This window comes from Bos mutus, chromosome 17 (assembly GCF_027580195.1).
Source record: "Bos mutus isolate GX-2022 chromosome 17, NWIPB_WYAK_1.1, whole genome shotgun sequence".
Classification (NCBI taxonomy): domain Eukaryota; kingdom Metazoa; phylum Chordata; class Mammalia; order Artiodactyla; family Bovidae; genus Bos; species Bos mutus.
Window position 1 is genome coordinate 63,695,260 of NC_091633.1, and position 22,987 is coordinate 63,718,246.

General features: G+C 37.1%; 1 non-coding gene across 1 annotated transcript; it reads left to right on the forward strand.

Moving 5' to 3' along the window:
- Positions 1-16,645: 16,645 nt before the first annotated feature.
- On the forward strand, positions 16,646-16,717 carry TRNAC-GCA (transfer RNA cysteine (anticodon GCA)). The gene has a single exon. It is a non-coding gene; the product is annotated as a tRNA-Cys (tRNA).
- The last annotated feature ends 6,270 nt before the right edge of the window (positions 16,718-22,987 follow it).

A 22,987-nucleotide genomic window follows, 5' to 3' on the forward strand; every position in this document is an offset into this window, starting at 1 on the left:
TGGGACTTCAGATGAGATGTCAGCTCCAGCTAACACCTTGACTGCAGCCTCCTGTGACCCAGAGTAGAGCACCCGTGATGCCAAGCCCACACATCTGACTTACAGAAACTGTGAGATAATAAATGGATGTTGTTTAAGCCACAAACTTTATCGTAACTTGGTATGTAGCACTAGACAACTACTACATTTCCTTCTGCTGTTTTTCCAGGTAATTTTCATATCCTAGAGGGTGTTTTGACTTCAATCACTGTATCTTAGTCATCTTTTCTAGAATTCCATAAAATTGCTATGTATGTATAGTGTGTGTGTGTGTGTGTGTGTGTATATATATATATATATATAATACTATGTGTCTTTTTGCTTCATATTTTAGTGTATATCAGTAGTTTGTTCTTTTTACTGCTAAATATTTTTTATTGTGTGAATACACTACAATTTGATGATTCATTCACCTAATTTTGATGTTTGGGTTGTTTTCAGCTTGGGGATAATACGAATAAAGCTGCTATTTTGAACATTCTTGCCCATAAATCTGGATGTATGCTTCATTTCTCTGAACTAATTGTCTACTGTAAAATTGTTGAGTCATAAGGCAGGTGGATGTGTATATGATATCTCCAAATTGTTTTCCAGAGGATTACATTATTTTTCACTCCCGCCAGCAAAGTACAATCATGCCAATTCCTCTACATCTTGCCAATACTTATTATTGCCAGTCTTTTTAATAGACTCTGGAGTAAGACTACCAGAATTTGACTCCTGGTGTCAAACACTTAGTGTATGACTTTGAACAGATTATTTTCTGTACCTCAGTCTTCTTTTTCTGTTGTTATTTTCAATCAGAGGATAATTGCTTTACACTGTTGCATTAGTTTCTGCCATGAATGAACTGGAATCAGCCATAGGTATACATATGTCTCCTCCCTCTTGAGTCTCCCTCCCACCCTTTTCCCCATCCCATCCCTCTAGATTGCCACAGAGCTCTGGGTTTGAGCTCCCTGCATCCTGTAGCAAGCTCCCACTGGCTAACTGTTTTACATAAGGTGATGTATATGTTTCCATGCTGTTCTCTTGGTTCCTCCCACCCTTTCCTTCCTCCACTGTGTCCACAAGTCTGTTCTCCTAGTCTGTGTCTCCATCACTGCCCTGCAGATAAGTTCATTGGTATAATGTTTCTAGATTCCATATACATGCATTAATAAACAGCTTTTGTTTTTCTCTTTCTGACATGCTTCACTCATATAATTGGCTCTAGGTTCATCCACCTCACATTAGAACTAATTCAAATGTGTTCCTTTTAATGGCTGAGTAATATTCCATTGTGTATATGTACCACAACTTCCTTATCCATTCATCTGTTGTGGACATCTAGGTTGCTTCCATGTCCTAGCTGTTGTAAATAGTACTGCAATGAACATTGGGGTACATGTGTCTTTTTCAATTATGGTTTACTTAGGGTATATGCCCAGTAGTGGGATTGTTGGGTCATATGATATTAGATGTTAAGCTCTAGGTTTCATCCCTAGTTTTTATAACAAATCGTACTATCCTCCATAGTGGCTGTATCAATTTACATTCCCACCAATAAGGCAAGAGGATTCCCTTTTTTCCACACCCTCTCCAGTATTTATTGTTTGTAGATTTTTTTGATGATGGCCATTCTGACTGGTATGAGTAATACCTCATTGTAGTTTTGATTTACATTTATCTAATAATGAGTGATGTTGATCATCTTTTCTTGTGTTTATTAATCATCTGTACGTCTTCTTTGAAGAAATGTCTGGTTAGGTCTTCTGTCCATTTTTTGATTGGATGTTTGATTGGTTGTTTTTTCTGATATTGACCTGCATGAGCTGCTTGCATATTTTGGAGATTAACCCTTTGTCAGTTGTTCCATTTGCTGTCATTTTCTCCATTCTGAGGGAGAATGTCTTTTCAACCTTGTTTATAGTTTCCTTTGCTGTGCAAAAGCTTTTAAGTATAACCAGGTTCCATTTGTTTATTTTTGGTTTTATTTCCCTTACTCTAGGAGGTGGGTCATAAAGGACTGTGATTTGTGTCCAAGAGGGTTCTGCCTATGTTTTCCTCTAAGAGTTTAATAGTTTCTGGTCTGACATTTAAATCATTAATCCCTTTTGAGTTTGTCTTTGTGTATGATGTTAGGAAGCATTCTAATTTCATTCTTTTACACAGAGCTGTCCGGTTTTCCCAAACTGGGAATGTTAGTATCTGATCCATAGTCCAGAACATCTGATCCCCTTGGGTTTTGCCGGTGGCTCAGTGGTAAAGAATCTGCCTGGGAGACCCAGGTTCAATCCCTGGGTGAGGAATATCCCATGGAGAAGGGAATGGCAAATCACTCCATATTCTTGCCTGGAGAATTCCATGGACAGATGAGCCTAGCAGGCTACAGTTAGACATGAGTTAGACATGACTGAATGACTAACACACACACACACACTCACACTCACTCACACAGTAGTAAAGAATCCACCGTAATGCAGAAGACACAGGAGGCACAGGTTCAGTCTCTAGGTCAGGAAGATCCCCTGGAGGAGGGCATGCAACCCACACCAGTATTCTTGCATGGAGAATCCCATGGATAGAGGAGCCTGGTGGGCTACAGCATATAGGGTTGCAAAGAGTTCAACAATAGTGAAGCAAATGAGCATGCACTGATCCACAAAGTTGTTTTAATGACTAAAAGAGTTTATATATGCAACATCCTGAGGATTGTGCTTGACATCTAATACCATATAAACTAAAATTATTGTTACTTATAATTTTTCACTTGTATTCATAATGAAGATTGTTCTATAATTATCCTTTCTTGTACTCACTTTTTAAAAGCTTTGCTGACAATAAATTAGTAGTAACATTATGTTCTTACTTTTTCTATTCTCTAGCAAATTTTATAAAATGTTAGAGCTATCTAAATTTTATTTGGTAAAGCTCAGCCATAGAGTTGTGTGAGAACTGTGTTTCATTTTGAGAAGAATTTTAACTCCTAATTCTATTTAATTGTCATGAGAAAATTCTAAGTTTCCATTTCTGTTGGTATAAGATTGATAAATTATATTTTTTCCAGAAATCTATCAATTGTATCTAATTACTCATATTCATTGGTTAATTTTTTCAATGGTCTTTAAAATTTTCATTGCATCTATAAGTATGAACTCAATTGTTTCCTAATATTGCTTGCTTTTCTTTTTTAAATTTTTTGGTCTTGCCATCATTTTGTCTGATCTTTCAAACTCAGCTGTTAACTGTGTTGATCTGCCCCACTGTATCTTTATTTTCCCTGCCATTCATTTATGTTTTTATCATTTGTTTTTTCCTATTCTTAGCAGAAATAGGAAATTCTTTTCTTTCTTAGCTTCTTTAATTTGATGTTTAATTCTTTAATTCTCAGCCCTTCTTTTAAATGTGTCAGCATTTAAATCTAAATTAACATTCCCTCTATGCACACTTGGAGAAGGAAATGGCAATCCACGTCAGGATTCTTGCCTGGAGAATTCCACGGATGGAGGAACTATGGAGTTGCAAAGAGTCGGACACAACTGAGTGATTAACACACTGTGCACACTGGGTCACCCTTGCAGCTCAGCCGGCAAAGAATCCACCTGCAAGACAGGAGACCCTGGTGTGATTCCTGGGTCAGGAAGATCTGATGGGGAAGGGATAGGCTACCCACTCCAGTATTTTGGAGTTTCCCTAATGGCTCAACCAGTAAAGAATCTGCCTGCAATGCAGGAGACCTGGGCTCAATCCCTGGGTTGGGAAGATCCCCTGGAGAAGGGAATGGCTATAACCCCAGTATTCTGGCCTGGAGATTTCCATGGACTGTATAGTTCATGGGATCACAAAGAGTTGGATGACTGATTGACTTTCACTTCACTGTCCACACTATTAGCTGCACACCAAAAGGTTTGGTATGAATTGTTTTCATTACAACTTAATGCTAAATTTTGACCATTTTTCACTATTGTTTTTTTTTTTTAAAGGTTTAAAGTCTGTTTATTATTATTATTTTTTTAATTTTATTTTATTTTTAAACTTTACATAATTGTATTAGTTTTGCCAAATATCAAAATGAATCCACCTCAGGTATACATGTGTTCCCCATCCTGAACCCTCCTCCCTCCTCCCTCCCCATACTATCCCTCTGGGTCATCCCAGTGCACTAGCCCCAAGCATCCAGTATCGTGTATCATATGTGGCACATACATATGTTTTTCTAAATTCCAATATGACATCTTTTCTCATCATCTTTTTTGTTATTGAATTTTATCAAATGATTTTCTGCATTTTTGAGAATATATTATGTATTTCTATTTTGACAATAAGGTGAATTTTATAGTTGCTTGTCACATGGTGGAACAGTTATTGAAACAGATTTTTTACCTAGGTTATGGTTAAGCTTCCAAAGTATGTTTCCTACATATGTTGAAAAAGTATATTTTTATTTGTGGAATATAGTATTTTGTATTTTATATATGTATTGATTGATTTTGCTAATCAAACTTTTCAAAATCATGATCCTACTGATTTTTTCCTGTCTGCCTGATCTATTCATTATTGAACATTAATTCTTTTATTCACTTGTGAACGTGTGAGTGTTAGTCTCTTAGCCATTTCCAGCTCTTTGTGACCTCATGGATTGCAGCCTCTGTCCATGGAATTCTTACCTGTGGTCAATTATAATTGGAATTAAGAAATAAACAATTATTATGGAAACTGTAGCTTTGTAAAATTGAATTCTTATTTGTAATTTTTTAACGTGTTTTGCCATGAAATTAAAAGACGCTTACTCCTTGGAAGAAAAGTTATGACCAACCTAGATAGCATATTGAAAAGCAGAGACATTACTTTGCCAACAAAGGTCCATCTAGTCAAGGCTATGGTTTTTCCAGTGGTCATGTATGGATGTGAGAGTTGGACTGTCAAGAAAGCTGAGCACTGAAGAATTGATGCTTTTTAACTGTGGTCTTGGAGAAGACTCTTGAGAGTTCCCTGGACTGCAAGGAGATCCAACCAGTCCATCCTGAAGGAGATAAGCCCTGGGTGTTCTTTGGAAGGAATGATGCTAAAGCTGAAACTCCAGTACTTTGACCAACTCAGGTGAAGAGTTGACTCATTGGAAAAGACTCTGATGCTGGGAGGGATTGAGGGCAGGAGGAGAAGGGGACGACAGAGGACAAAATGGCTGGATGGCATCACCGACTCGATGGATGTGAGTTTGAGTGAACTCCGGGAGTTGGTGATGGACAGGGAGGCCTGGCGTGCTGTGATTCATGTGGTCGCAGAGAGTAGGACATGACTGAGCGACTGAACTGAAATGAGACTATATCACTAGTCTCATACAATTGTACCTTTCTGGTATTGATCTTATCAATATATGGTGATCTTTTTTGTCATTCGTAATCTTTTTATACTTGTTTCTTTTTTTTGTTACTTATAAAACTACATTAGCTTCTTTTGGTTAGTATTTATCTCTTGTACCTTTTTTATATTTCGTCTTCAACAATTGCATATTTCTATTTTGTAGGAGCTCTTAACTAAAAAGTCTAATCTGATAGTCTTTGTCCTTAAAACTTAAGAATGTAGTCCATTTATGTTATTGTTAATACTTTTCAATGTGTTTATTTCTACCCTGTTATTTTGTGCTTTTCATTTTGTTTTTCTATAACTGAGGAAGATTTTCTTTGAATAATATAATTTTCCTCCTCTTGCTAGTATCTATTTATAGACAATAAATAAATCTTTCTAGGCTACTTTTTGAATAACTTCTAACTTCTCACTCAATTTTTCAATTCCCTTTTTAACTGAGTTTAATATATAACTTAACCTATCCATTAAGTTTAAAATTATAATTGCTGCTTTTGTGAATAGAAGCTCTTTCTGATTGTTTTCCAAACTTCCTCAAAAATTTTCATATGCCCTTTTTCTTTGTTTATATACTTAATCTCTTTTATTATTTCAAATTTATTAATGATATTTAATTTTTTCTGTCTTGCAATTTAAAATTATCGTGGATAATTTTATATGATTGTTTGTTTTCATGACTTTTAACTCTGAACTTGTGTTCCTTGGAACATTTTGTTTATAGAATTCTTTGAGGCCTAGTCTGAGGTGCATTTTCTAGAGAGGAATTCAGTTTGTTTCTGCTTATTCCTAGGAGTGCCACTAATCTGGATTCAATTTTTTTTTTTAATTTTATTTTATTTTTAAACTTTACATAATTGTATTAGTTTTGCCAAATATCAAAATGAATCCACCACAGGTATACATGTGTTCCCCATCCTGAACCCTCCTCCCTCCTCCCTCCCCATACCATCCCTCTGGGTCGTCCCAGTGCACTAGCCCCAAGCATCCAGTATTGTGCATCGAACCTGGACTGGCATCTCGTTTCATACATGATATTTTACATGTTTCAATGTCATTCTCCCAAATCTTCCCACCCTCTCCCTCTCCCACAGAGTCCATAAGACTGTTCTATACATCAGTGTCTCTTTTGCTGTCTCGTACACAGGGTTATTGTTACCATATTTCTAAATTCCATATATATGCGTTAGTATACTGTATTGGTGTTTTTCCTTCTGGCTTACTTCACTCTGTATAATTTCATCAGCCTCATTAGAACTGCTTCAAATGTATTCTTTTTAATGGCTGAGTAATACTCCATTGTGTATATGTACCACAGCTTTCTTATCCATTCATCTGCTGATGGACATCTAGGTTGCTTCCATGTCCTGGCTATTATAAACAGTGCTGCGATGAACATTGGGGTACATGTGTCTCTTTCCCTTCTGGTTTCCTCAGTGTATATGCCCAGCAGTGGGATTGCTGGATCATAAGGCAGTTCTATTTCCAGTTTTTTAAGGAATCTCCACACTGTTCTCCATAGTGGGCTGTACTAGTTTGCATTCCCACCAACAGTGTAAGAGGGTTCCCTCTTCTCCACACCCTCTCCAGCATTTATTATTTGTAGACTTTTGGATCGCAGCCATTCTGACTGGTGTGAAATGGTACCTCATAGTGGTTTTGATTTGCATTTCTCTGATAATGAGTGATGTTGAGCATCTTTTCATGTGTTTGTTAGCCATCTGTATGTCTTCTTTGGAGAAATGTCTATTTAGTTCTTTGGCCCATTTTTTGATTGGGTCATTTATTTTTCTGGAGTTGAGCTGTAGGAGTTGCTTGTATATTTTTGAGATTAGTTGTTTGTCAGTTGCTTCATTTGCTGTTATTTTCTCCCATTCTGAAGGCTGTCTTTTCACCTTGATAATACTTTCCTTTGATGTGCAGAAGCTTTTAAGGTTAATTAGGTCCCATTTGTTTATTTTTGCATTTATTTCCAATATTCTGGGAGGTGGGTCATAGAGGATCCTGCTGTGATGTATGTCAGAGAGTGTTTTGCCTATGTTCTCCTCTAGGAGTTTTATAGTTTATGGTCTTACGTTGAGATCTTTAATCCATTTTGAGTTTATTTTTGTGTAGGTGTTAGAAAGTGTTCTAGTTTCATTCTTCTACAAGTGGTTGACCAGATTTCCCAGCACCACTTGTTAAAGAGATTGTCTTTAATCCATTGTATATTCTTGCCTCCTTTGTCAAAGATAAGGTGTCCATATGTGCGTGGATTTATCTCTGGGCTTTCTATTTTGTTCCATTGATCTATATTTCTGTCTTTGTGCCAGTACCATACTGTCTTGATAACTGTGGCTTTGTAGTAGAGCCTGAAGTCAGGTAGGTTGATTCCTCCAGTTCCATTCTTCTTTCTCAAGATCGCTTTGGCTATTTGAGGTTTTTTGTATTTCCATACAAATTGTGAAATTATTTGTTCTAGCTCTGTGAAGAATACTGTTGGTAGCTTGATAGGAATTGCATTGAATCTATAAATTGCTTTGGGTAGTATACTCATTTTCACTATATTGATTCTTCCAATCCATGAACATGGTATATTTCTCCATTATTAGTGTCCTCTTTGATTTCTTTCACCAGTGTTTTATAGTTTTCTATATATAGGTCTTTAGTTTCTTTAGGTAGATATATTCCTAAGTATTTTATTCTTTCTGTTGCAATGGTGAATGTAATTGTTTCCTTAATTTCTCTTTCTGTTTTCTCATTATTAGTGTATAGGAATGCAAGGGATTTCTGTGTGTTGATTTTATATCCTGCAACTTTACTATAGTCATTGATTAGCTCTAGTAATTTTCTGGTGGAGTCTTTAGGGTTTTCTATGTAGAAGATCATGTCATCTGCAAATAGTGAGAGTTTTACTTCTTCTTTTCCAATTTGGATTCTTTTTATTTATTTTTCTGCTCTGATTGCTGTGGCCAAAACTTCCAAAACTATGTTGAATAGTAATGGTGAAAGTGGGCACCCTTGTCTTGTTCCTGACTTTAGAGGAAATGCTTTCAATTTTTCACCATTGAGGATAATGTTTGCTGTGGGTTTGTCATATATAGCTTTTATTATGTTGAGGTATGTTCCTTCTATTCCTGCTTTCTGGAGAGTTTTTATCATAAATGGGTGTTGAATTTTGTCAAAGGCTTTCTCTGCATCTATTGAGATAATCGTATGGTTTTTATTTTTCAATTTGTTAATGTGGTGTATTACATTGATTGCTTTGTGGATATTGAAGAATCCTTGCATCCCTGGGATAAAGCCCACTTGGTCATGGTGTATGATCTTTTTAATGTGTTGTTGGATTCTGATTGCTAGAATTTTGTTAAGGATTTTTGCATCTATGTTCATCAGTGATATTGGCCTGTAGTTTTCTTTTTTGTTGGATCTTTGTCAGGTTTTGGTATTAGGGTGATGGTGGCCTCATAGAATGGATTCACTTTGCATGAGTTGGCATGAATTTGTGCTATAGACTCACAGGATAGGAGTATTGTGTTGTGATATCTCCCAAGGAGAATTTTTCATGTTCTGATAATATAATCAATAGAATGATTCTTGTATCCACTTCCGCTAGACAACGTAACACTGCCTACATAAACTTTGGGACTCAGGTTTCTGTAAGACAGTTGTATTAGACTCCATATTAGTGTGCAGCCATAGGCTGCATGTTGAGTTTCTCCCATATGCTGTAACCAATGGAATTAAAACTCAAGGTCACCAGGGTCTGGCAAGCATCATCAGAGTGGCTTAGGCACTGGCTTACCTCCCAGAGTTCCATCTTTCACTTCATTTTTTGACCTCTTTTGATTCCAACCTTTTTTGTTTTTCCTACCTCTGTTGTGTACTAAAATTTTATATTTAAAAAAGTTTTAATTTTGCCCAGGTTATTAGTAACCTGGTTATTCTGCAGTATTTTTTTTTCAGAGTATCCAGTCTACTTTACTAGTAGAAATAGAAAATAGCTATATCTTTTAAAATATTTATAGAATCTGCCCCTTTCCCCTGTCCCACCTGAAGTATCTTAAGTTCAGCCCTCAGCTGGGTTCTTACCTAGGTCTTAGCATCACTTTCCTTCACAGTGTGGTACTGTCAAATTTTTATGGAGTATTTTTCGGACTTGGTATAAGATCCAAATTCCTTGGCAAAAACAGAGAAGGAATGGTAAATAAGATATGACTTAAACTGAAGAGTGTGCTTTTAGCAAACAGAGCCAGTTAAAAATTGGGTTAATCGATAGTGTATCTTGCAGGATATAAGGCCACAGAGTTATTTCACTTTACGTTTTAGTATAAAATCATAGATGTCTACTTTGCAATGAAGAAAATAATCAGAGTTCCCAAGTTCATCACTTGTATTTCAAAGCACATAAAATTATTGGCTTAATCTAAAAAGCTCTTTGACAGCAAGTTCCAAGTACTTAAGAATGCATGGAGCTTCTTGGCCATGAACAGAATGAACAGAAAGATGGATATATGCCTCAATATGGAAGTCTTCCAGCATGAATAATTCTATTGCAGATGGATAATGATATGTTGTCTCTCTTTGTTGTTATTGAGCATTAGAATGTTATTAATACTTTGTTTCTTTTTCTGTTACCTACAAAGTAGAGATGGAGGGAGAACCAGGTTCTTTTCAAAATGAATTCACAGCTTATTTTTATTAGAGTCTAAGATACTGTGATTTTTAAATCATGTGATCAGTTCCTCTACTCAGTTAATTGAATACTAATTTTAAAGCTTAAAATCTTTAATGACAAGGGAGTTCAAGGAAATACTGAATCAGATAATGCTCTATTTTATTTTTGATTCTCCTGTGCAGGATACAAGGTACACATTCTGTTTCTCATACACACACACACACACTTTATCAGTAATCCAGTGAAAAAGTTCCTGGCACTTTAAGTTCTTGGACAGAAGGGGGAAGTTTTGTTGATAATATATCAATACATCTAATATATTGGCAAAATGTCATTTAGTAAAAATCTTTAGATAGTGAAAAGCAAATTTCATGAAGAATATTACCATGGTTATAAACAGAATAAGAAACACAGCTGTTCAAGTAACAGTGTTGCTGTAGATGTTTCAGGGAAACAATATGCAATCAATAATTCCTTGCCAAAGACCTGAAATGGAAAGCACACACTTAGCTACGTAAGCACTAGACTTGGGTGGGATGAGAACTATTTTCAGTGTAAGGGGTTTGCTGAGATGGATAACTGACTTCATAAAACTTAATCCTTTTGGCCTACATGTCTTCATACCTTTTGCCTGTTCTTCCCTTGTAACTGATGTACAGTTAAAACTGGGCCACTCTGTCTCAAGATATCAGGGTCTTGCTGATTTCATTGTCTTCCTAATAATCATTCCCTGCATCACAGTAATCAAACACAACAGAAACCTTACAATTCTGTTCACTGCAGCCCAGCACTGGCCAATAGAAACATAGGACAAGCCAAAAGTGTAACATGAATTTTTTCTACCATATTTATAACAAAGGAGAAGAAACAGAGGAAATATTTTAACAATCTATTTTATTTAATCCAATGTCCAAAATAGTATCATTTCAAATACAATCAAATTTAAAATTATTAATCAGATAGTACACATTCTTTTTTTTCAAACTAAGCCTCCAAAATCCTTTATGTATTTTAGACTTCCTGCACATTTCAATTTGGACTAGTCACCTTTCAATATTTAGTATCCAAATGTGACTAGTGGTTACTGCATTGACAGCATGTGTGAGCTCAGTCACTTTAGTCGTGTCCAACTCTTTGCAACCCCATGGACTGTAGCCTATCAGGCTCCTCTGTCCACAGAATTCTCCAGACAAGAATACTAGAGTGGGTTGCCATGTCCTCCTCCAGCGGATCTTCTCAACCCAGGGATAAAACCTGAATCTCCTGCATTGCAGGCAGATTCCTTACTGCTGAGCTGCCCGTACAGTAATAGACAAAATTTTTTTAAGCACAAGAAACAGGTTTTATGAGCATGAACTCATCCACCTCAGTGATAATGGAAGTTTGAGAATACACTTAACTCTCATTTTTAATTCCCTAAGATTGAAATATGCATCTGTTTATTTAACAAATATTTCTTCTTTGTTGATTGCATTTTATGATGGACTTAGTGGTAGCGTTGTAATTGTAAATCATCCCCACTCCTGGGGATCTTACATTATCATAAGAAGGGACTGACAAACAATTATTGAATATATATTTTGTGCCCAAAACTCCTCTAAGTGTTCTTTATTTAGTATCTCCGGCATGTTATCAGGAAGGTACTAACTATCATTCTTTCCAGTTTACAGATGAGGAAATTATAGTCATTTAGCTCCTTGCAATAAATAATGTCCTGTTCTCCATAGTATTGAAATTCCCCAAATGAAGTAACTGATTCCCACCTAAAGAGTCCTAGGGCATTTGTGTTCAACCTTGGCAGCACATTGGAACCAACTGGTAAGCTTCTTAAAATTACCAAAGCCTGAGAACCTCCCTCAGAAATTCTGATTTAGTTGGTTTGAACTTCAAAAGTAAAAAAAAAAAAAAAAAAAAAGACCCAAGTGATTCTAATATGCTGCCCAGGTTGTTTAGGGAAATTCAAGGAGATTTAATCCCATGGTCATGGGAAATTGCTGACAGTGACCAATAATAGTGGTCTCTTTCTAATTTTTGCTCAGCACAGTATAATTAAGCTTTGGCTTTGTCATTGATACCAAGTTTCAAAGCTTTTACCCAAGTTCCTTTTGTTAATAGCATCTTCTGCTCACTTAAGAGACAACAAATATTTAGCTCTTGCTAAACTTTCTGTTGAGTCTGGAGTCCTTCTCTAAACCTCTACCCCAAGGCAGGACTAAGTTTGCATTTCTAACAATACCCAAAAGTCTCTGATGGTGTTTATCCAGGAACTATACTTGGAGAACTACTGCTCTATGGAATGCTGAACTAGATTCTGCAAATTGCTTGTAACTGAATCTGTCTCTTCCCACAAACAGCATGGTACTTGCCTTTCTCTAGTGAATATGCCCACTAATTTCCAATATCTGCTGTTCTACTCTGTCTTATGTGCTTTGCATTTCTGTATCTAGCTCTGGGATGAGATATACTTATACCCTTACAAGTATGATATAGTCTCAGCTTTGATCAATGATGCCTTTGTAGATTTCCAGACAAACCTCATTCATCTATGAGTGCTGCCTGTGAATCATGTTCAAATCTGAACTTACTATACCAGAAATTTTGTAATCTTTCACAGAGAACTCAAGGTAAGATGCTACATATTTAGGATGGCATATGATTATAACAACAGAAAACAAACAAGCAGAAATAATTTAACAAGGGGAGACTGTATCGAAATTAAAAAAAAGAAAATATGAATTGAGACCTGCTTAGGTCATGTTCATATATACCGCTACAGATTATTATTACGGTACAATATGTATGTTTCACGAAGTATCTGCTTTAGGTAAATCGAGATCATTAAGTCTTCTTGGGATTAACCAGTTTTTATTTTGTCTTAACTTGGTCCCCCCTTATCATTATAGGTGGCTTTTGATGCTCTATGCTTGATAGTCTCAGTTTGGTCTCTCCCTCTCTATTTTGTGGCCAGCTCATTTAGCAATCACTGCAACCCTTTGATTGTTCATCTTCCTCTATAATGTATATGATAGATACTAACTAAATACCTGAATTTTCAGCTTTCCTTCCCAACAGAGGTGGCATAATTCTGTGAAATAATCCTGATCAGGGAGGTAGAAGCACGAGCGCCTAAGAAGGGCTTTCTTTCTCAAACAGAAATGCAGAGCTTCACAAAAAGAAGACTTTCATCCTTTATTCTTTTGCCTTTGTCTATCCTCCTTCTTCCTGCTGGGACAAAAACACAATGTCTCATAGGTTCAATAGCCATCTTGCACCAAAAAGAAATAGGAAGTTAGAAGGAGCCCAGGTCTTTGATAAGAACTTTGAACAATCACACCAGCCCTGAAATGCCTAACACTGAACTTTCTGTTACATGAAAATGATAGTCTATTTTATTCATCAAGTTTTTATGACAGTTTTTATAAATTTATAAAAATTGATAAATTTTATAAATTCAAACCTGCATGATACATATATTGAACTCAACATACCCTTTAAATTGTTAAACCCAAATACCCTTTACATTATTAAACCATTTCTTTAAACAACACTTTGTTGTTACTGAGTCCAAGATTCCTCTGCTCATTGCAGGACAGACCAATAAATCAGAGAACAGGTGTTGAGGCAAGGAATACTTTGTTGGGAAAGCTGGCTGACTGAGAAGATGCAGAATAATGTCTCAAAATAACCATCTTATCGGGATCTACATGCCAGATTCTTTTAGTGAACAAAGACAGGGCAGAGGTGAGGAAGTAAAGCAAAAAGCCCATTACTCTTGCAAATATGTCCTAGAACGGCAAGCCTTGGGGAGGAGATATGTTAAATTCTTCCTTCCTGTAGCCATCCACAGGTGATCAGTGCACGTGTGCATGCTAGGTCACTTCAGTCATGTCCAACTCTGTGAGACCCTAAGGACTGTAGCCCACCAGGATCCTCTGTCCATGGAATTTTCCAGGAAAGAATGCTAGAGTGGGTGCCCATGCCCTCCTCCAGGGGATCTTCCCAACCCAGGAGTCGAACCTGCATCTCTTATGTCCCCTGCATTGGCAGGCCAGTTCTTGACCACTAGCACCCCCTGGGAAGCCCAAAGAGACGCATGGAACCACATAAACTTGCTCGCTAAGTTATTGTTAACCAAAAAGAACTTAATGTACGAGGGAGGGAAGTGCTGCCTCCAACAGTTTAAACCCTTTTAGTCTCTGTAATAGCAGGTTGTATAGTGTTTTAGGTTGAGATTAGTTGCTCATAAAGTTGTCAAGATAAAGAACCTTTGCCCAAAGTCTGTTCTCAGCTGCTTTATGATTAGCAATACAACAGCTGGAGAACCACATCCTGTGGTCTCCTACCTGTTAAACAGCTTCACAACACCAGATTTTTACATCAAATGAAAAGGGCTATTAAAATGGATTTTAGTTTCTGGTGACTGAGGCTTTTGCGGTCTGACATGCAGAGCAACTCTGAAATATCTGATGACCTATTCTTATTATAATTTTGGTATGGTATGTTAGCATTCTGAGCTTGAAAACACAAAATTTTAGCATTCATAGCATCCCTTTCTTAACAAAGAGAAATGCATTTCTTCTAAAAGGAAAAAAGTATTACAAAATTACCTAGACGCAAATATATTTCAAGTGGTTATCCAGGCCCTATACAAAAACATTCCAATGGAAGCAAATCATTCTTGGTAGCATTCTTTGCATTTTTAATTCCTTGCATTATTCCTGCAACTTCAATGGTTTCATTATTAAGTCAAAATGAAGGTCTTGGCAGCAATGTCCTTTGAATGGTGAACAAAGCAGGTTAATTAGAAGCATTCTAATTTTTCTTATGTTACAAATTGTCTTGAGTAAAAGAAATGGATTAGAAGTCTCATAAGGCAAGAAGAAAAATGACATTGTATGCTTTCTGTTGAATAAGCCACTCTAAGAAAAAATATTGTTTATGGAAAGTCTGTAACAATAGTGGATTTTTTTCTTTTAAAGAAGATTGGCCCCTTGCCATCTTTTTCACTAAGCATCTATTCCCTGTGGTGACCACAACATCAACATTTTATGTAATAATCTATTCTGTCTTCTTTTTTCCCTATAGTCGTGAACTCCTTTCTTCTAGTCCTTCTTGCCCTGCGTTTGGACAGAAAGAGGATCTTTTTGTGATCACAGCGATCTATGGTTGCCTTTCAATTATCATCGCAGGCATTTTCCATTTCCCAGATTCCCTGGGGCACCCTGAGCCAGCTTCTCCCACTGTGCAGCATGCTCCCAGGATAAATTCCCTGCCATCAGTTGCTGTGTGGGCAGGAAATGCAAACTAATTTTAACCTTAGCTTCACCAAACCATTATTAGAATCTTTAAACCAGAGAAAATAAATCCTACAGTATAGGCAAAAGGCAAGCAAGAACGGTATTTGGAGAAAATCTGGGGCTATTAGGCAAGATGGTTTATTGTAATCTCTGATTCTCTCCATGAATACCAATCCTTGAGAGCAGAGTCTATAGATTTGCATATTTATTATTCTCAAGCACATGTCAGACAGACAATATTTATCTGGGTCAGTGAGCTCAGTTGGTGTGGAGCTAATAAGGCCAAAAGCATGGACTCTTTCCCCTTAGAAACCAGGAAAATGGACTCAGAGAAAAACCAACCTACTCTACATTCACGAGTTGTATCTCTAAACCTGGCCAGACATCCTGCGAGTGCATGCTGTGGGTAACAAGCAGCATGGGTGAGGAAACATGTGCTGACTCGGAATGAGTCCAAAGTAAGCATGCTAGAGTTGACTCAAAGTTGAGGTCCTTCAGGAAGCAAAGCCGGATGGCGACCAATTAGGAGGATTGGAACGCATATGCTAGACGAAATAGGCATATAGAGGCAGGTCACTGATCCTTTTTATAGCAAACTCTTTGGAAGATAGTGTTATCTCCGCTGATGCGCACACGGTTTGTTCTAAGGTACTGATCGTGCGTTTTGCTGGCTTCCACTATTTTCAGTGTTCACCCTTTTTCATGTGACTCTGCCTCTTGGCCGCACAGGAAGACACTGTGCAGAAGTGTCATCTACTTTGGAGTCAAAGACCTGACATCACTTCCATCATTTGCATCACTTACTTCTTGCATAGTGCAAAGATACTTGCACTCTCAAATAGTTTCCTCATATGCAAGAGAGCTGTTGGGAGGATTCAGAAAGATAAGGTATGTAAAGCTATTAACTTGGTGCCTGGGACATAGCAAGCTCTCCACTAATGATGATGGGTGTTATTAGTATATCAGCAGACGGCATTTGAACAAGGAGTGGCGTAGTATCAGGTTTATGATAAGAAATAATTAAAAATTAGTTTCAATCCTTCTTCCCCAGTTTCTGTTGTCTTTCTGTAGGTATCTCCCTTTCTCCATTGTGTTGCATTTCTTTTATCTTTGTGGGGCAATCTCTCTCCCTGCCCAGAGCTTTCCTGCTCCATGAGTTCACAGAAGAGGTACTTAAGGGTCTTGCTGCGACTCTCAGGAGTGCTGCATCCTGCATCTCTTCATCTCTGCAATGATTATGTCTCAAAGTCCACCTTAGAACAGCCATCTTTCTATTTAATATTCTGTAAGGCTTACTCATGGGGCTTCCCTGGTGGCTTAGATGGCAAAGCGTCTGCCTGCAACGCAGAAGACCCAGGTTCGATCCCTGGGTTGGGAAGATCCCCTGGAAAAGGAAATGGCAACCCACCCCAGTACTCTTGCCTGGAAAATGCTATGGACTGAGGAGCCTGGTAGGCTACAGTCCATGGGGTCCCAAAGAGTCGGACATGACCGAGTGACTTCACTTCTTCACTTTAAGGCTTACTCATGGGAAGATTTCTTGATGCATCCAAAAAATGTATCTAAGTGATATCATTTAGGAAGCCAGGTATGGTGTATTTGGAAGGTATAGGCCACTTCATTTATAGAACGTTAAAAATTTGCCTCTCTATAGACCATTTCTTTGCCCAAAAGCTGGAGTCTATTTGGTTGGTGCAAAACTAATTGCGGTTTAGCATATTGACGTTTGCCATTTGATATTGGAACATATTCTTATATAAATGTGGTAAGGTTATACATTATTTTAATGCACATTTCTCTGTTTATGTTATTTTGGTTAATGACATTACTTGCTGTTTATTTTATATTTATTTTAGACTATGGAAATGATGTTAGATAAAAAGCAAATTCAAGCGATTTTCTTAGTTGAGTTCATAATGGGTTGTAAAGCAGTGGAGACAACTTGCAACATCAACAATGCATTTGGCTCAGGAACTGCTAACTGCTAAATGTAGAGTGCAGTGGTGGTTTGAGAAGTTTTGCAAAGGAGATAAGAGCCTTGAAGATGAGGAGTGTAGGGGTCGGCCATCGGAAGTTGACAAAAACCAATTGAGAGGATCATCGAAGCTGGATCCTCTTACAATTACAAGAGAAGTTGATGAAGGACTCAGTGTTGACCATTCAATGGTCATTCAGCATTTGAAGAAAATTGAAAAGATGGAAAAGCTTTATAAGTGGGTACCTCAGGAGCTGACCAAAAATCAAAAAATCATCATTTGGAAGTCATCTTCTCTTATTCTGCACAACAACAGCAATCAATTTCTCAGTCATATTGTCATGTGTGACAAAGAGTGGGTTTTATACAAATGGCAATGATCAGCTTAATGGTTGGGCTGAGAAAAACTCCAAAGCATGTCCCAAAGCCAAACTTGTACTGAAGAAAGGTCATGATCATTATTTGGTGGTCTGCAGCCTGTCTGATCTGCTACAGCTTTTTGAATCCCTATGAAATCATCACACCTGAGAAGTATGCTCAACAAAGCAATGAGAAGCACCAAAAATTGCAATGCCTGAAACCAGCATTGGTTAACAGATTGGACCCAATTCTTCTCCATGACAAGGTCCAACTTCACTTTGCACAGCCAGTGCTTCAAAAGTTGACCAAATTGGGCCACGAAGTTTTGCCTCATCCATCATATTCACCTGACCTCTGGCCAGCTACCTACCACTTCTTCAAGCATCTCGACAACATTTTGCAGGGAAAGTGCTTCCACAAACAGCAGGAGACAAAAAATGCTTTCCAAAAGTTTGATTCCCAAATCATAAACAAAAATAAGTTTGTTTATCAAACTTATTCCTCATTGGCAAAAATGTGTTGATTGTAAAGTTTCCTATTTTGATTAATAAAGATGTGTTTGAGCCTACTCAAAATGATTTAAAATTCACAGTCCAAAATGGCAATTACATTTGCACCAACATAATATATTGGCATCATGTTCAACTCACTTGAATTAAGCTTTTTTTTCCCTCCTCTCAATGATACAGAGAGTGAACTTAATGAAAATAAAGTGGTAGGCATGAAAGAAATTTATCATAAACCTTAACTCTAGCCTTACATGCTATGATTCTCAAATTTTAACTTTTGTGTTGGGACTCTAATGTTGTTCCTATATTTCAGTGATTAAAGTGGTAGAAATAACTGCACTTAATTTTGTCATGTACATCTGAGCGAGTGCTTTAGTCTACCTTATTGCTTACATTGATACTGTGATATAGAGGGTGCCAGAGATCACTTCAATTCTGCCATGAGAAACAGATTCCTTTTTAATATTCAAGAAAGTGCATCTGTGGGAGAAAAAATTCCATCAGAGGAACCCATGATTCAAGGAATTTTGCCTGGGTTTCCTTGTTCACTGACAGCTGGCTCTGAGGTCAGAGCTACCCTCACTCTCTTTTCTCCCCTTTTTTCATGATGAGTCATGGTCAGATTTGATGTCTTCTACTATTCAAGTATGATCTCAGTTTGTCCTCGATTGTGACTTATCTACACTTTCTGGACTTTGATGGCCTATGCATAAACTTGTAGATACATTTGACCTACATTTGTGTTTTGTGGTAGTTTTGAAAACTAGTGGCAGGAGTCACAAAGAGACAAGATATTGGATGCAAGGATCTCTGTAGAGGCCCAGTCAGATGGACAAAGACCAATAAATTACATTCTTCTAAAGCAGAATCCCTGTCGATGTGTGTATTTCTTTGAACTCAATTTTGACTATATTGTCTAGTTGGGTCTAAAACAGATTGTTCCTCCTTCATTTCTTCATAATGTGACCCTCCAATGCAACTCTTGAGGGTTTTTTTTTTTCTCAGATACCTTCCAAAGAATACTTCTGAAGATGGAAGGAGGCACCTTGGGAAATGACTGTCTTTAGTGTGGGCTGGGAGGCTGATGGTTTGTCTATGACTTAGGAAGCCATGCTCCAGTGTTTTCTCAGTACTCCATGCAAAGGGCAGAAGACATATGGCCGTTAACTCATTCTTTAAACTAACACATATTAAGCACTTACAGATAAACACTCAAAAGATGAAGATGAAGAAGATGTGGTCCCTGTCCCCATCTCATAGGCAAAGATAGATAAATCCTAAAACAAAAAGGTTTATTTATGGATAATGGGCATGATCATAATGCTTCACCTTATAGGCAATAGATGTGCTTTTCAATACCATTGAAATGTTGTTAACTTTGGGGAGTAGAGTTAGCAACACAAGTCTCCTATAGCTTCACCATATTTTCTATCCATATCTATTTCTCCAGCTCCCTTTTGGTTTTTAATTTCCTGTCCTTCCCCAAGATCTCAGGCAGTTTCCTCCAGTGCCCCTTTGATAAACTGCAGGGCAGTGTTATAAGTTTTGGTCTGTCTGCTAGCACCCAGATCACTGACTAAATGTACCAAGATTTAAAATCACTCGGCAAAGCTGTTGGTTGAATCTCCAATAAAATTATGCACTGAAATGTGCTTGAAGGCAAGAATGGAATGTTTTTGTCTGTGTTTATTCTTTTTAAAAATTTGCTTACTTTTTATTGAAGTACAGTTGATTTAAGCATGTTAGTTTCAGTAGTACAAGGGTGTACAAAATATATATACATATATATATATATTCCTTTTCAGATTTGTATATATTATTACAAAATATTAAGTTGAGTTCCTTGTGCTATATAGTAGGTTATTTTTGGTTATCTATTTTATATACAATAGTGAGCATATGTTACTCCCAAACTCTTAATTTATCCTTCCCCCTACTTCCCTTTCCCCTTTGGTAATCATAAGTTTGTTTTCTATTGACATTTTTTATTGATACACTCCCTTGAATCAAGGACTCAAATTTTAAAACCAAATATACCTAAAAGGAGGGTCATTTATAGTGTATTCATTACTTCAAATTGCTTTCACTTTTTTCTTTCAAAAACCCATAGGACCCAGAGTATTAGGTATATTCTTTAAAAGGGTATATTTTAACCCAATTTCAGAAAGTAAAGAATTTCAATTGGTCAAACTCAACTCATGAATATTCATAAAGCTTTACATGTCTTTCCTCCCATAGACTACCAGGAACCCACAATTCATTTTCTCTTCCCTTTCTCTTTACAAAAATGAACCTATGAACAGTAATTACAATGAACTGAAATGACAGAGCTGACATTTAGGTGCTCATAATTAGGTTTGAAAGTAACCAGATTATTGAGATGGATAGAAGTGATTGTGTCACTTTCTTTTGTTCTAGTGGGCACCATTCCACTGGCAATCATATGTCACCATAGGGAGGTTAAGAAGTCCATAAAGTTTAAAATAGAATCAAGTAGAAGCCTTACAGAGGACCATCAGTTTTCAAAATCATAGACTGAGGACACTCCAATTTGTGTTGTTTCTGTATAAGCTGGGAACTATTCTTTGCCCATAAACCAACTAAATATGTTTGTATGTCTATGTATTTTCCCTTTTACTCCCTTTTGTTGCAATTATATCTATATTTGCATCTATGTTTTTACTTTTCCTTTAGCCTTTAGAAGATATTGATTCTTGCTAAAGTGCTATAAGGTAAGGAGTACTTCTAAATCTAATGTGTTAATTCTGTGTACCAGAATCCTAAGAGAAATTTTCAGTTGTCTCATTATTTAAGCACTGATTTATAAAAATAATAGAATGAATCTTTACCAAATATTAAATCACTGAGAAATAACTGTGGAAGGGCTTCCCGCATGGCTCAGCAGGTAAAAAATCCACCTGCAATACAGGAGAAATAGGAGAGGCTGGTTTGATCCCTGGGTCAGGAAGGTCTCCTGCAGAAGGGAATGGCTACCCACTCCAGTATTCTTGCCTAAAATATCCCATGAACAGAGGAGCCTGGCGGATTACAGTTCATAGTATCATAATCACAAAGAGTCAGACATGACTGAGCGATTAAACACTTACTTTGTTTAGGTTAAACTACAAATAAAGCCTGGTTCTAATTTCAGCATCCAGTCGGATCCTTCCTTAAACTGGCTATAGTCTTAGAAAATTTGACTGAAGGATTGACTTTAGCCTCCATAAGTTTATACCCTCTTCTTTAATTTTTCTGGCACTGCTTTGCTCCCTCATTAAAACATAAGTTCTATGAGCCGAGGCTTCTATTTTGTTTACTTCTGGACTTCCTGTTCCTGGATGGAGTTAGATGTTATTATCGTGTTCTGTCTATCTATTTTATATGATGGTAGTAACTCTGAACTTTTCTGTTCAATCGTCACAGGTTGGCTTTTTTTTTTTTTTCTATTTTAGCTTTTTCTGTTTTTTTAATGTGGACCATTTTTTTAAGTCTTTATTGAATTTTGTTACAATATTGTTTTTGTTTTTATGTTTTTGTGTTTTGGCTGCAAGGCCTATGGGATCCCAGCACCCCCACCAGAGCTCAAACCCTCACCTCCTGCATTGGAAAGTGGAATTCTAAACCACTGGACCATCAGGGAAGACCTATGTGTTTGCCTTTATGTAGCCCACAAATAAATATGTATATATAAATTAAATATATGTAAACATACATACACCTAGCATTTCATCTTTTCTCTTTTTTTACGAATATTCCATCATTGTATTTACTCTAACTTTAAGTAGAAATTCTGTTTTGTATAGTAGAAAACATTTTGACTTAAAAATAATTCCCATAACTTAGCAGAAGATAGCACGGGGCAAGATAATTAACCTCTCTAAGCTTAAATTTCCTTACTTGTAAAATTTTTTAATTAATTGATTATCTTTTATTGAGGTATAGTTGATTTACAAAGTAGTGCTAGTTTCAAATATACAGCAAAATGATTCAGTGATACATATATATGTATCTATGCTTTTCAGATTTTTTTTCCCTTCAGTTCAGTTCAGTTCAGTTGCTCAGTCATGTCTGACTCTTTGTGACCCCTTGAATTGCAGCATGCCAGGCCTCCCTATCCATCACCAACTCCCGGAGTTCACTCAAACTCACGTCCATCAGGTTGATGATGCCATCCAGCCATCTCATCCTCTGTCGTCCCCTTCTCCTCCTGCCCTCAATCCGGCCCAGCATCAGAGTCTTTTCCAATGAGTCAACTCTTCGCATCAGGTGGCCAAAGTACTGGAGTTTCAGCTTTAGCATCATTCCTTCCAACGAACACCCAGGGCTGATCTCGTTTAGAATGGACTGGTTGGATCTCCTTGCAGTCCAAGGGACTCTCAAGAGTCTTCTCCAACACCACAGTTCTAAAGCATCAATTCTTTGGTGCTCAGCTTTCTTCACAGTCCAACTCTCACATCCATACATGACCACAGGAAAAACCATAGCCTTGACTAGACGGACCTTTTTTGGCAAAGTAATGTCTCTGTTTTTGAATATTCTATCTACGTTGGTCATAACTTTCCTTCCAAGGAGTAAGCGTCTTTTAATTTCATAGCTGCAGTCACCATCTGCAGTGATTTGGGAGCCCAGAAAAATAAAGTCTGACACTGTTTCCACTGTTTCTCCATCTATTTGCCATGAAGTAATGGGACCAGATGCCATGATCATAGTTTTCTGAATGTTGAGCTTTAAGCCAACTTTTTCACTCTTCTCTTTCACTTTCATCAAGAGGCTCTTTAGTTCTTCTTCACTTTCTGCCATAAGG